General features: G+C 47.5%; 1 protein-coding gene across 8 annotated transcripts in view; it reads right to left on the reverse strand.

Moving 5' to 3' along the window:
- The window catches only part of Ppard (peroxisome proliferator activated receptor delta), a 73,519-nt gene that overhangs the window by 51,477 nt on the left and 9,078 nt on the right, over positions 1 to 12,964 (reverse strand). For 2 of the 8 annotated variants that reach the window (XM_040282528.2, XM_040282530.2), the window contains one exon: positions 6,644 to 6,770. The exons of 5 other annotated variants lie outside the window; for them this stretch is intronic. The gene's annotated coding sequence lies outside the window, so the exon portion shown is untranslated. Of the gene's footprint in view, positions 1 to 1,665; positions 1,691 to 6,643; positions 6,771 to 12,964 lie in introns of those variants that run through there. One more of the 8 variants, XM_078020145.1, reaches the window with a different exon arrangement.

Below are 12,964 nucleotides of genomic sequence, written 5' to 3' on the forward strand. Positions count from 1 at the left end.
CCTGTCAAACCCACCGAACCCTCTCCCCAGTAAGCTCCCACTCTTACAGCACTTTCTGGCTGCAGGGTATGTCTCATATCCAAAGGACACTAACTGGACAGGACTCTGCCCAAAAGAGCCCCATGTCCCAGGACGACCCACTCCCCTGCCACACCAGGGCTCCCTCCAGCTCCTCTTCTTCTACTAGTGTCATCGTTGTCCCAGCTACTCACAGTCTGTCAGACTCCTCCATCTCCCTTCAGAATCCAGGAAGGACCAAGACCCTGCCTCCCCAGTCACTCCCCTCTTGCCACTCCCACCTCCACCAAAGGCACAGTCTTCAAAGCTGGGTAGATTTGACTGTGGTTCTGTAACTTTGTACCTGTGTGACTATGTACAAGGGTCTTAACTTCTCTCAGCCAAGTGTCCTCTGTTGCAAATTGGACATCAATTAATAGTTCCTTCTTTCTGTAGTTGTTTTGAAGATGAGAGAAAACACAGCTGAAGAGCAGACGGGAAGTCCTCCACATAACTGTTAGCAAAGGCCCAGGAGCTTCCCGCCTCGGTTACTAAAGCCATCTCCTACTAGTGCGCTCCCTGTAATTCTCTCCAATTTGATCCCTCAGGTATGATGCTAGCAGATTAACTGTCCTGACTTTCCATACCCCACCACCCACCCCCCTCCCGTCTTCTTAAATCAGTCCTAGCCTCTCAGCCGAGCAGGTAAGATCTCCAGCTGTAAAGGCCCCATCCTGCAGCCCAGACGTGCTCTGGTCCATCCCAGCCTCACTGGCACTTGCTACTGGGCCAGTCTTCTAAAATGGATGGCAACAATCCCGTCTGCCAGTATTTACAAAAGCATGAAATCTCCTCCTGACCTTGGCAACCACAAGATAATAAGCACTGCTTGAAGCCACTAAGTTTGGGGTAACCTGTTACACAGTGATAGATGACCAACACTCTTGACTTCCCATCACCCCTGAGCTGTTGCTCGCACTTGCCCTCCCCGCACCTCTCGGTCTGCTCAAGTTCTGCCTAGCCTTCGAGGGCCACTGTGATTACAGTAACTGCTGTAATATCTGCTCACATTGAGCCTTCCTTGCAGTACTAGGGATCAAACCCAGGGGCACCTGTCACTGAGCACATCCCCAGCCTTTTTATTCATTTATTTATTTTAAGTTTTATTTTGAGATAGGGTCAAGTTGCCCAGGCTAGCCTCAAACTTGTGATTTTCCTGCCTCAAGTCTCCCCAAATAGCTGGGATTCCAGGCCTGCGCCACCATAACCAGTCATGATCTTAGATATAGAAAATCCTAAGGGATCCAAAAAATCCAGAACTGTTAGAACTAGTAAGTACAGCGAGGTTTCAGGATACAAGATCAATACATAAAAATTACTTGTATTTCTATACACTAGCAATGAACTAAGAAATCCAAAGTATAGTCTGTCTAATGAGAGTCAAGAAGCAGAGTCCAGGAACATTGAGAGGGGAAAATATGCTAGAAAAGTTCCTAGAAATCCCAAGAGACTTATCTTTTGCACAAGCACCAATATGGAACTAATTAAAGAAGAAAAATAACTAGATATATCCTGGTGATGTGTTTGAAATACAAGAATAAAGTAAATTCTAATGTACTTCAGAGAGGAAAAAACCATTTCTTACAAAAGACCTAGGATGTGACTAACCTCATCAGTTGCATGGCACTTCCTCAAAAAATTAAGGCTCAGTTGTGGAGTGCTTCCTGGAATGCCACGAGGCAGGGATGCGCTGATCCCAGCACCATTCAAAATAAATGAGGAAACAAACAAATAAAATCGTAAGTTACCATGTGATACAGCAATTCTACCTTAGGGTATATATATATGCCTGGGAGAACCAAAAGCAGAAATATGAACAGCTATCTGTGTACCCATGTTTACAGCAGTAAATGCTGTAATATTGAAATAATCCAAATGTCTGTCGACGGATGAAGAGATAAACAGATGTACTACACAGATACAATGAAAACTTATTCTGCCCTAAAAAGGAAATGGGTGTTATTATTTTATGGATCCGGAGTTTCGTTTTTGGCCATTATGAAAAAAATTCTGGAGATGGACAATAGGGTGATTACAGAACGTAAAAAAGTGGAATAAAACACTTAAAATGGTAAATTTTATGTTATACATATTTTACCATGATTAATAATAAATAAAATAACCAATAAACAAAAAAGAATGAATGAATCATTGAGAATATGACACAATCACTTTGGAAAACATTGTAAGGTTCCTCATATGTTAGAGTTATCATATGACCCAGCAACTTCACTAGGTACCAAAAAAACTTAAAGTACATGTCCACACAAAAGCCTATACATAAATATTGAGAGAGAAAGAATGAAAACAATCCAAATGCCCATTAACTGATGACTAGATAAACAAAATGTTGTACATACACACAATGGAATATTATTCAGCCATAAAAAGGAACGAAGTTTTGTTACAATCTACATGCTAAGTGAAAGAAGCTTAAGTACATAAAAGGATAAATGCTGTAGGAGTCTACTTATACAAGACGTACAGAAGAGGGGAATCCACAGAGAAGGGAAGAAATGGTTCCTAGAACATGGGTGAAGGTAGGGAGATATTGGACTACATGCTAATAGGGATGGAGTTTGTTTTGGGGATGATTTAAATATTTTGGATTTGATTAGTAGTATTCAATACAGTGACTATATTAAAATCCACTTAGGGGGCTGGGGATGTGGCTCAAGCGGTAGCGCACTCGCCTGGCATGCGTGCGGCCCGGGTTCGATCCTCAGCACCACATACCAACAAAGATGTTGTGTCCACCGAGAACTAAAAAATAAAATATTAAAATTCTCTCTATCTCTCTCTCTCTTTCTCCTCTCTCACTCTCTCTTTAAAAAAAAATCCACTTAGGTGGACACTTTAAAGTAGTGAATTTTGTGTTATGTGAAACATCTCAATTTTAAGTGCTGTAAAAATACATAGACTATAATACACAACGAATGGCTCACATTCTTTCTGTGGTTCAGGGATCCAGAAGCTTCTCTCTGTCCATGCCCTCCAGCCCTGCCATGCTGCCTGGCTCTTTTCACTGTCTGTGTCCCCTGGCCCTCTCTGGCTGCTCACTTGTCCTTCACCTCCCTCAGGACTTGCCACTTTCAGACACTGGGCCAAAGCCTGCCCTTGGCTCACTGATCCACCTTTTCCTGGCGGGCCACACCACCTACTCAGACCTACCGGAGACCGTCTGGAGGCCAAGACACCAGTCCCAGAAGTCACCCCAGATGAGCTGCCCAATGACCAGGGCTGCGGTTTCAAGCGTGTGTCAGCTGAGGTATACTGTTTCACATGGGAACTTAATTATAGCTCAGGAGTGGAGGAAGGGAGAGGAATGGGGCAAGCTTCGAGGGGACCAACAGGAAGCCATCCGGCTGTCAGCTGGACGGGTGTCTGCCAGGTCTTGCAGGAGAACGCGCAACATCCAGGCGGATGCCCGGGAACACACAGCCTACGGACATGAGCCTGCGGTGAAGTGTGAATTCTTGGTATAACCTGCGCGTAGGCCCAAGTGGCCCAGAAAAAACCTCCACCAGCTCTCAGGGCCTGAGAGGCCTTCATGCCTACAGCTGGAGACCTCGTTTTATTCTGCAGGAAGTGAAGGGAGTTTTCCCCGGCCTCTGAGCTGCTTTTCTGGAATGGAATCTTTGCTAAGATCTAAGGGCGCATGGAACATCCTCCCCATGCCTGATTACTATGCTCAGATCCCCACCCACTGTCCAGGGAGGTGCCACGGGGCTGTGCAGAGGCTGCCACATATGTGTCAGAGGGCACAGTAGCTGGCTGTACCAGACTTGTCATGCAACATGGGGCCTGGGCAGGCCAGGGAACAAGCAGATGGGGGAGGGGATAGAGAGAAAACCTCTCTGGGAGGATCACGGACATACAGAGTCTGCTTAGAGAATAAGGTCCCATCAAGGCAGACTTTCTATTCCCTGCTTCTGGCCGATATCTGGACCCCTTATTCTCTAGGCTTCTTCCTGGACAGTTTGCTTGCTATCCAAGGAAGTCCCCACAGCCACCTGCTGCCTGCCTGCCCCAACCCATCACCCAGTTTCTTTTTCTAACTGCCCCAAGATAGAGCCAGAGACCAGGCCCTCTTCCCGCTACTCCTCCAAGACCCCATCCCCAACCCAGAGACCACCCTTCCTATCTCCTCCCTGTGAACCGCTTTTCTGAGCTCCAGAGAGATTTCTCCCCCAAAGCCATAAAAAGAAACCTTCAGACTGGGGACGGTCCTTTCCTGGATATGTACAGAAGAGGAAAAAGAAGTGGTCAGAGAGGGCAGTGACATGGGGAGGGAGAGGGCCCAGGACAGGCGGATCCTGGGGGGGAGGCAGAGGTGATGACTTTCGCACCACCCATCCTCTGCCCTTAGGCAGTTAACACCAAGGGACAGCCTCTTCAAATGCCTTCTCCACAAAGGGCAGGGTTGGGCAGGGGCAGCCTGAGGGTCATAAGAGACACAATGAAACCACCTAAAATATGGGTAAATCACAAAACTGAGTGTTAACAACCCCCATCCCCTTTTTTGTATCAGGGATTGAACTCAGGGGTGCTCATTCTCTGAGCCACATCCCTACTATCCCCAGCGGCACCCCTCCTTTTAAATTTTGAGACAGGGTTTTGCTGAGTTGTTTAGGGCCTTGCTTAGTTACTGAGGCTGCCTTTGAACTTGTGATCCCCCTGCCTCAGCCTCCCAAGCAGCTGGGACTACAGATGTGCCACGACTGCCTGCCTCAGTCTAAATCCCAGATACAGTTTTCTGAAGGCACTTTCATTGTTCGCCGCTAGTGAAATAAAAGCCTGCCAGCAGCAAGCCCTTCTTCCATGACTCCTGCCCAACTCCCAGGACCACCTGCAGCGACACAGACCCTGACTGCTCCCAGGCTCACATTCAAAAGCCAGGGCCTCAGCAAGGTGGAAGAACAAACGGCCTGCCTCTGACAGCCTCGGGATAAGACATTCCCCAACACCTCCTTCCTCCACCAGGGCCTAGGCAGGGGCTGGCAGGGGGATACCTAGGTATCCTGCCACTGGGAAGTGCCCCGTGGGGTCCCACGAGCAATCACCAGACTTGGGTAGTACCCACTTAAGCCCACGTTCAGATGCAGAGAAGACAAACAGTCTCAAATTCTGTTCAGTCGAACCAGCACTTCCCAGCCTTCACCTCCATTGCTGACTTCAACGAGCCAAATAAACAGTCAAACTCAAAGACACTCCTCTGGGCCCTTCCGCACTGCAGCTCAGTTCACCTCGGGTGCAGGGTCTAGGGTTACCACCCCACAGAGGGTAAAGTGACAAGTCCAAGGTCACGCGATTAGAAACTGGCAGAGCCACAACTGACTTCCCTCACAGTCTGGCTTACACCACGACCCCACATTCCCTCGAAGTTCTCACCCTTAGAAGCGGGCGGCAAGCTAGAGTTACAGAGCCACATGCTGCTTCCTGCTCTGCTCCTTCAGAGAAACCAACAGAAAGACGAGAGTGTGTGTCACTCTCTCAGCTGCCAGTCTCTGGCTACTGGAGCTAAGATGCTACTATGCCTGCATCGACTGTTCCCCAATGACATCCCTGCACCCCACCCCTTCCTCCAGGCCAGGAAAAGTGAATAGAAATAGAAAAGGTTCTCTTAAAATAAACCAGGGGTGGAGGGTTCAAGGAAAGAGAAAAGCATAACGCCACTGCTGGTCTGAGCGCTAGTCTGGGCAGGGCACATGTTGTGAAGCAGGACAGATTCCCTTGCAGCCTCTGCTCACAAGCCTGTGCATGCATATCACAGGCACACTTATGCATATCACTGGCACACTCCTGCAAAGTCCAGGCTGGGATGCACTGGCAGGAAGAGCAAAGCTTTAGAACTGAGAAGGAATTCTAAAGGCTCAAATTCTAGTTCTGCCACTTGTTAGCTGCGTGACCTAAGGATTTTATTTAACCACTCTGATCCCACACCTCATCTGTAAAATGGGAATACCAACACCAACGTCTTAAGACTGGTGTGAGGGGGAAGGAGGCCATCTATGAAATAATGCTTGGTCCAAGAGAAAATCTGAATGAAGGCAATCTCTCTCCCCTCCTCTACATATGTGCACATCTGAGCCATCTTCTCTTCCTCCTTTGCCTTCGTCAGACTAAAAGCCATTTTGATCATTCACTAAGAATAGAGACTGAGTCCTTCCCAACCTCCATGCTTGGCCCACAATTTGACTGGTGAGTTCCTGCAGTTCTTCAGGGTTTCACCGTCTTGGAGTGGATCCAGGGAGCCACAAAGCACAATCACTCGCAGGGCCTCCTCTGCCCAATGACCTGGAATGAGACTCTGCAGGAGGCCCGGGGCCTGCCAACATTTTGCTTCTGCTCAGCAACCAACAAGGGACTCTGCTGTTCTCGGAAACCAACACCAGTTTGGCCAGTCAAGCAAGTACTTTCCAAACTGGAACAATTAGATTCAGCTACCATCCCTCCTAGAAGGCCCTGCTATGTGGCAATCAAAAACATGAGTTTAGTCACTTGGGTTCAAATCCCAGCTCTGCCACTTATTAGCTGTGCAACTTTAGGAAAATGTCCTAACCGGTTTGAGCCTCAATATCCTTACCTATAGAAGGCATGAAATGATTCCTCCCTCAGAGTCACAGTGTGGAGAGGGATCAACACAGGTGTTTCACATGTGGGAGCCACATTCTGCGCACAGTTACTGAGTGTCTTCTGGCTCGAGAAGGGGACTAGACACAAGTGGGGCCACAAGTCAGTCTGGCTTTTGAACTCACAGTCCAATAGCAAATAATTGTCCAATGGCATAATATACCCTGGTAAGTGCCAAGCCAGAAGGGAAGAAGGGAACCTTACCCAGACCCTCAGAAGGGAAGGTGGGGAGGAGATGTCAATTGGAAAGACTGCCAAAGCCAACATTCTCAGTTATCTCCTTGAGCCTAACAACTGGGAAAGGGTCTGTGAGTGAACGTGTCGGCTTAAGCCCCCTTCTATCCATGCCCCATGAATGTCTTCCCAGACAGGGCTCTCGTGTAGACTACCACCTGGGCCACTCTGAGAGGAAAGACACTTAGGCTGATCTTCTAGTTATCCTTTCACCTGACAGGTGCTTGATGAGCACCTCTATGCAAAGCACTTGAGGGCCTTAATCAGGGGGCCCAGTTTCTGGGGAGATGGTCTTCGACTGCAGCTAATGAACACCTTCAGGTCTGAGGACAAACTGCATTGCAGGCTTCTGACTCATACAGAACATCCATTCTCTTGCATGAGGAAGTAGAAGGCAGAAAGGTGGGCAAGAGTTCTGGGAGTACTGGAAGTACAGCTCAAGAAAGGCACTTCTTGCTTACCTATATTGTGCCCCAAGAGGGGGCACAAAAGTGAATCAAAACCACATAATCTCAGCAGCAACGTAGGCCTGCGGGGCTCAGAGGCAGGCCTTGGCTTGGGTGCATGATACCTACTGGGTCAGGGAGTGTGCCAGAAAACAGACTAGACTTTTTTTCAAAGGTGACACACTAAAAGAATATGACAGGCAAATTGTAACTCTATGCTGTAAATACACCACAATGCTAAGATGTCAAGAGGAAAACTCTTAGGAACCACATAGAATATAAACAACAGAATATAAACAGAAATTTACCCAGTGATTTCCACTTGGGGGCTAAAAGTTAAAATTGGTAAATTTGTTAATGGCCAAAGATTTTGTTGTTGTTGTTTGTTTTTAATGACAATCTATTTGATCCCACTTACATAGAGCAGGTGCTGGGAAGTCACCTAGGAAGGTAAAATCAGAGAAACAGCAGCAGGATTTAATCCATGGAGACAATTTGTACTCTGGCCTCAGATGACGACAGAGCTTACCATGGACTAATGACAGGCTGGCAGTTTGGAAAGTTGCCAGCGCACCAGAGCTGTCACGGTCTCTATCTAGGGAGAGGGGGACTTTTCCACCTGGGCTTCTTGACCTTGTGGGATCTGATTGTTAGAAGTCCAAGGACCAGAGGCAGAAGAGGGGCTGCGCTGGGTGCAGCCAGAGAGGTTCTTGACATCTTTGGAGACAGGGAAGAAGGATGAGCATGAAAGCAGCCTCCTAGGAGGCTGAGGCCGCAGACCTGCAGCTCGGGGATGGGCAGCTATGAGTGCTGAGGGCCCAAGTGATAAACGTGAGGGCGCTGGCACGTGCGCTAGGCTGAGTAATACTGTGGTGCTACCTGGAGGAAAGGTGAGGAGGTCAGGGGCTAGGAGAGCAACTCCAATGGGCATGTGCGGAACTCCTGCCTGCTCTTGCCACCAGGAGAGGGGGGTGGCAAGAGCAGGCAGGCCTGGGGGCCTGGGATTCCTCCCGGGGCTGAGGAAAGTGATGGAGATGAAAATTTCCTAGAACCAGAACTGCCCATTGAGGGCGGCCAGCCTCCATGTCTAGGCACCTGGCCCCATAAACACTGAGACTGGAACTGCCTTTGTTATTCAGAAAGAGGAGGCTGGTTTTCTTCCTTTTAAATTTTTATTTTATTTTACTTGTGGTACTAGGATTGAACCCAGAGGATGGAACCCAGGGCACTCCACCACTGAGCTACACAGAAGCCCTTTTCCTTATTTTGACTAGTTAAGTCACCCAGGCTGGCCTTGAATGTGCCATCCTCCTGCCTCAGCCTCCCAAGTAGCTGGGATTATAGGTGAGTGCCACCAGCCTGGCTCCTTCTAATATTTTAAACTATGTTTACCTGCTAATAATGTTCCCTAAGGATGATATGACAAATATCTACCAAAAAGAAGATGAAGAACATGGTATAAAAACTGAGAAGCAATGAGAGGAAAGAGGAAAGGGCAACTGAAGTAAAAGATTTTATAGGACCCCAGCCATGTCTCTTGACTTCATCCCCTCCAGCCTACTCCACCCTTGCTCTGTTCCAGCCACACCTGCTCCACAACAGTCCTTAATTAAACACACAGTGGTGCTCCACCCCAGGACCTTTGTACACACAGTCCCTGAATTATCAGCTTTTTTTTTTTGGGGGGGGGGTATTGCTGGGATTAGAACCCAGAGCCTCATATAGGCTGGGCAAGGGTTGTACTATGAGTTACATCCTTGGCCCAAATTACAAGAGTTCAACAATTTTTCAACTTTACAATAGTGCAAAAACACATTCAGTACAAACGATACTTGGAATTTTGATCCTCTGAAGCTAGCAACACTCTCTTGAGATAGATGCTGGCAACAGCCATGATCCACGGCTCCAAGGCAGCCACAGATGATCCTGAGGGCAAACTACCTACTCTACAGAGAGGACTTTGTTGTTAAGCTGTGATGTTCAGCAGGTGCAGGGTATTAAATGCATTTTGACTTGTGGTATCCTCAGCTTTCTGGTTTACAAGGATGTCGCCCATCCTAAGGTGAGGAGCAGCTAGCTGGACTTGTTCCCCTCCACTTGTAAGCATCTTCCACAGCTGGCCACTCCTCTTCCAGTTCGGCAGCACCTTCTCAGTGAGGCCTTGCCTGTCCTCTACTTAAAATTGTCGTTGTCCTCTTTGTGCACTATTTTTCTATACAGTATTAATCACTATCTGACATACTTTTATTAATTCTGATACCCTCTCCATCCTCCAGATCAAATACCAGATTTTATTTTAAATATTTTTTTAGTTGTCGATGGACCTTTATCTTATTTATTTGTTTGTTTATTTACTTATTTTTATGTGGTGCTGAGATCAAACCCAGTGCCTCACACATGCTAAGCAAGCGCTCTACCACTGAGCCACAACCCCAGCCCAGAATAGATTTTATTTTTTTGAGACGGGGTCTCACTGTTACTCATGCTGGCCGTGAACTCCTGGTCTCAGACAATCCTCCTGTCTCGTTCTCCTGAGCAGTGGGGACTACAGGCACAAGCCACTGCACCGAGCTATGGAAGATTTTTAAAATCTGCTTTGTGTTACCCACTCATTCTCAGTGCCTAGAAACAGCCACCAGCACCTGGAAGGTACACAATAAATAACTGCTGAATAAATGGAAGAAAGAGGGATGGAATTAGAATAAGATAGTCACTAATCCTGGACCCTAAACAGTCTGAAAAACACCATTTAGTAAGGATCAGATTGAAAGTATGGGATGAGCTCCAAAAGCAAGGATCAGATACTATCTGAGGTCTTCTCTTTTGCTCCCAGAAGTCCCCTGAGGGTCCCCCAAAAATGCAGACTGTCTCAAATATTAGCTTGGAACAAGGCTGGGCTACATTCTAGTGCCTTGGAAGAGATACCTTAAAATAAGAACAGGAATTAGCCAAGTCACCCACCTGTGCCCAGAGGCAGATAATCCCTTTATTAGTTTCCTGTTATGCTATAACAAATTATCACAAACTTAGTGACTTAAAACAAATCACATTTATTCTCTTACAGTTCTGGAGGTGGGAAGTCCAAAGCTAGCATCACTGAACTAAAACCAACGTGCTGGCAGGGCTGCACTTCCGCCAGAGGTCCCCGGGGAGAGTCTGTTTCCTTGCCTTTTCCAGCTTCCGGAGCTGCATTCCTTGCATTCTTTGGCCTCTTCCTCTGTCTTCAAAGCCCAAAGGGTAGCATCTTGCAGCAGTGGTCACACTGCCTCTTCTCCAGTTCAAATCTTTCTACTGTCCCCTTATAAGGACATCTGTGATTGCATTTAGGGTCCACCAGATAATCCAGGATAATCCCCCATGCTGGGATCCTTAACTTAATCACATCTGCAGTCCATTTTGTCATATAAGACAATATTCACAGATTCTAGGGGTGACGGCCTTCATATCTTTGGAGGCCATTATTTAGCCACCAACAAGCAAGCAAACTCCAAGGGCATGTAAGAAACAGAAGTCTGAAAAACACCACCTAGTATTGATCCCTGTTCACATGACAAAGTGTCAGATGGGGATCGGTAATGTCCCCAGGCCTAGGCTTTCTTTAGCTCTACTTGTTGCTATTTAAGTAGGCAGAAGAGAATTCATTTTTTGGAACTGAGCACGTGCACCTTTGTGGCCCTCTTTGGAAGGGAAAGGCAATTTTCTTTAAGTCCCCAGGGGCTGCTGGGAAAATCATTCCAGGGTGCAAGCTGAGGGTCAAGGGGAGCCCTTTGAAGCTCTAGATTGTCCTAAAGGTCAGGAAGCTGAGAAAAATGGTCTGGGTCAAACAAGCCCTGGGTGGCAGAAAAGCTTTCTCACAGGAGAGCTGCCTGTGCCAGACAGTTCTGAGAGTCGGGGCATGAAGAAGACTGTGTGATCAGAGCACCCTGACCCCCTGCTAAATGCTGGGCACCAGGAATGCGCTAGTTAATGGCAATTGGCATGCTGGGACCACCTGTCCTCTACCAGGCACCTCTGGAAGCTATAGGAAAGTGGCTTCTGCCCAAATGCTAAATGATTTGGAGAAGTACAAGCCTGAGGGCTGGGGTTGTGGTGCAGCAGTAGCACACCTGTCTGGCATGTGTGAGGCACTGGGTTCGATTCTCAGCACCACATATAAATAAAAAAATAAAGATCTATCAACAACTAAAAATATATTTTTAAAAAGAAGAAGAAGAAGAAGAAATAGTAGTAGAGACTGAGAAACACAACCACTCTAGGAGTTGGCTTTACTTTTTGGACACGCCCTTCTGTGTACAGACAGCCCCTGGCTTCGTACTTAGTTGGAACACACTGCTCACTGAGAGCCACTTCACTCCTTCCAAGGACCTCCAGGGCTCAGGGAGATATCTGAGGACAGCACTGGTTCTCAGGGACCAAAGGTGATTTCTGCCTCCCAGGAACATTTGGCAATGTCTGGAGATGTTGATTTTTACCACTGGGGAGGGGAACATGCTAATGACAGCTAGTGGGTAGGGGCCAAAGATGCTGCCAACCATCTGGATGCACAGGACAGCCACTGACAGATCCCAGGTCTACAGTGCTGGGCTAAGAAACCGTGTACTACAGGAAATGGAGGCAAAGAAAATCAAGTGACAATTAGCAACAGGGAAATGTTTCAGGCAATAAAAAGGAACAGAAGAACAGTACTGTCTGCTTGTTTAGAAATGCAGATGCTGAGTACAGCGAGGCTGTGATGGGTGGGGCAAGAGTGAGCACCAGACCACTGTGCACACAGCCACACAGCGTGGCCTGATCAGCAAAGGCTGCAGGTTAGGAGAGCAGGCTGACTCATGCTCCAGCTCTGGGCCTCTGAGGTCACAACACAGGGACAGGAAAATGCCAAAAGCAGCGAAGAGGATCAAGGGTTACAGCAGATGACAAACGGAAGCTGTGACAATCTACTGAGACACCCATTATGATGACAGAGTTGTGAGCTTAAGCACAAGGCAGTACCCTGGGCCTCTTGGGAGCCTCTCCTTTCGGTGTCCTCCTCATGGGAGAACACTCGCTGTCAAAACCATGTCCCCATTAGCTGTGTGGGGCTCAGTAATGGTCTCAGGACAGTTGCTGGGATGACTACAAGGCTGGAGAGAAGTTAGGCTGAAAAATACACTGGAAAGAAAAAGAAGGGAACTACAACACGCCACTCTGCTGCCGAGGGCTGTGACAAAGGTGAAGATGCCCGTTTTCTGTCTGGGCTCCCAGCATGCTGGCTGGAACTCAGGAAGAGGCGGGTTCAGAAAGGCCTTTCTCCCTAAGTTCGCCACCTCGGAACCCAGCAGGAAGGGGATAGACAAGAGGTGAGGTTCATTTTATTAATATTTTTAAAATTTTAGTTATTTTGAGGTACTAGGGATTGAACCCGGGAGTGCTCTACCACTGGGCTGCATCCCCAGCCCTTTTTATTTTCTTATTTTGAGATAGGGTCTCACTAAATTGCAGAGGCTGGCCTTGAACTTGTCATCCACCTGCCTCAGCCTCCCAAGTAGCAAGGGACTATACCTGGCAATGCTTAACTTTTTTTTTTTAAAGAGAGAGAAAATTTTTTAATATTT

The sequence above is a fragment of the Ictidomys tridecemlineatus genome, chromosome 8, assembly GCF_052094955.1.
Source record: "Ictidomys tridecemlineatus isolate mIctTri1 chromosome 8, mIctTri1.hap1, whole genome shotgun sequence".
Classification (NCBI taxonomy): Eukaryota; Metazoa; Chordata; class Mammalia; order Rodentia; family Sciuridae; genus Ictidomys; species Ictidomys tridecemlineatus.